The following is a 2068-nucleotide window of genomic DNA, read 5'->3' on the forward strand; positions in this document are numbered from 1 at the left end:
ATAGGTGGGTACTGAAGGGTTAAAACTGGGTGGGGTGGATTTGCTGTTAGGCCCTCTGGTGGTGCATGTAGGTTCTGGTTATAGTAGGCAGGGGTAGGGTGATTCCTAGACCCTAAGCAGAATGTTCAGGTGGATTGGCAGTGGTTGTGCTACAGCTCTGCTATTAGGGAGGGTGTGGTTGCTTTCAGTGGCAGCAACCATATGCAACTAGCTGGAAAGTGTGCCCTTCAGAATGCATATATGGTGACTGTCTGTGTGTTTTGGTATAGTTTGTCCTCAAGGTACATGAAAATGCATGGCACATTTGCCACTTGGGGCAGTGGGGTCATTGCCAATAATTTGCACTTTTGCCCTAATGGCAGTGACTGTGGGTGATGAATGTAAGTGGAGCTCCAAGGATGTGGACATACGGGGACTATTGGGCCCCCAGGCAGGATACAGTCTGGTGGGGATTTGGCTCTCAACCTGGCACCTTGTGAAACCCTGAATTAACTCCCTCTCTGGAGAAATACCTTTGCACAGTCTCCAGGTAGTTCCCTGTTAGTCTTGGGGCCCTTGACGGTCTAGGGGTTCCCCTTAAGGGCCCTACTAAGATTGTAGGAGTCCATGATGGAAATGTGGACCATTAAGAGTCTCTCGCTTACTCTTGCCATGTGTTAGGGAGCCTCTCCAGATTCCCAGATGATCCTGGCCAAACAGACTGCCTCACTTCCCTCTCTTTTCTTGTGTTAGATGTTTCCTGTCACTTCTCTGTAGATGATCTACTCAAAGCGTGATTATGTACTCACTATTTTTGCTCTTCTTTGTTGAGGAGGCAAGTACCAGATGCCTTCAGTAAGCCACTTTGAAGCCCTCTTTTTCTGGTCTTATTTCACTAACCAGGACTTACAGTATAAATACATTGAATTGGACTGGTGAGAGGAAACATTCTTTCCTGTTCTGAATCTTTGTGGGAAAGCATCCAGTTTCTCACCATTAAGTATGATGTTAGCTGTAGATTTTTGTAGGTATTCTTTATTAAATATAGGAAGTTCCCCCTCTGTTCCTACTTTGCTGACAGACTTTATCATGAATAGGTAATAAATTTTGTCAAGTGATTTTTCTGCCTCAATTGGCATGATCAAGAATTTTTTCTTTTTTAGCTTACTGATTGCTGATTATCTTAATTAGTTTTTGAATGTGAATCAGTGGGCAAAACTTGTATAAATTCTACTTGGTTGTGTTTTATAATTATTCTCATAGATTTTTTTTTCAATTTGCTGATTTATTTTTGAGAATTTGTCATTTTTGTACTGAGAGATTCCAATCTGTAGTTTTTTAATTCAAAGCTTTCTTATAATATTTTTATTTGGTTTGGGTATTATGGTAATGCTGGCCTCATACAATGAGTTAGAATGTGTTCCTCTCGTTCCATTTGCTGGAAGAAATTGTAGAGAATTCATATAATTTCTTCTTTAATTGTTCAGTAAGATTCACTGGTGAAATCATCCAGAACTGATGTGGTTTTTTTTGGAAGGTGATTAATACTTAATTTTCTTAATAGACATACACTCATTTAGATTACTTATTTCTCCTTGTGTGAGTTTTGGGACTTTGTATCTTTCAGGGAATTGGCCCAATACTGATAATCAGTAGAGATGGCCCCCGTTTTTATGTCTGATATTGGCAACTTGTGTCTTTTCTCTTGATTACTTTGGTTGGAAGTTTATCAAATTTACCAAAATTTTTTTAAAAGAGCCTTTTGTTTTGCTGATTTTTTTCTATTACTTTATCCCTTTCAATGTCATTAATTTCTGTTCTCATTTTTAGTATTTATTTTCTTCTGCTTTCTTTAGGTATAAATTACTCTCCTTTGTCTAGTTTCCTGAGCCTAGATTATTGATTTTAGGTTTTCTCCTTTTCTTTTTTCTTTTTAAATATTTTTTTCTTTTAATTTTTTTTTTTTTTTAAACCTGCAGCACTGGGTATTCCCAGGCAGTCTCCCATCCAAGTACTAACCAGGCCCGACCCTGCTTAGCTTCCGACATCAGATGAAATCGGGCACATTCAGGGTGGTATGGCTGTAGAA

General features: G+C 38.9%; 1 pseudogene; it reads right to left on the reverse strand.

Moving 5' to 3' along the window:
• Positions 1-1949: 1949 nt before the first annotated feature.
• Positions 1950-2068, reverse strand: LOC120365547 (5S ribosomal RNA; annotated as a pseudogene).

Source organism: Saimiri boliviensis, chromosome 10, assembly GCF_048565385.1.
Source record: "Saimiri boliviensis isolate mSaiBol1 chromosome 10, mSaiBol1.pri, whole genome shotgun sequence".
In the NCBI taxonomy this organism is placed as follows: Eukaryota; Metazoa; Chordata; class Mammalia; order Primates; family Cebidae; genus Saimiri; species Saimiri boliviensis.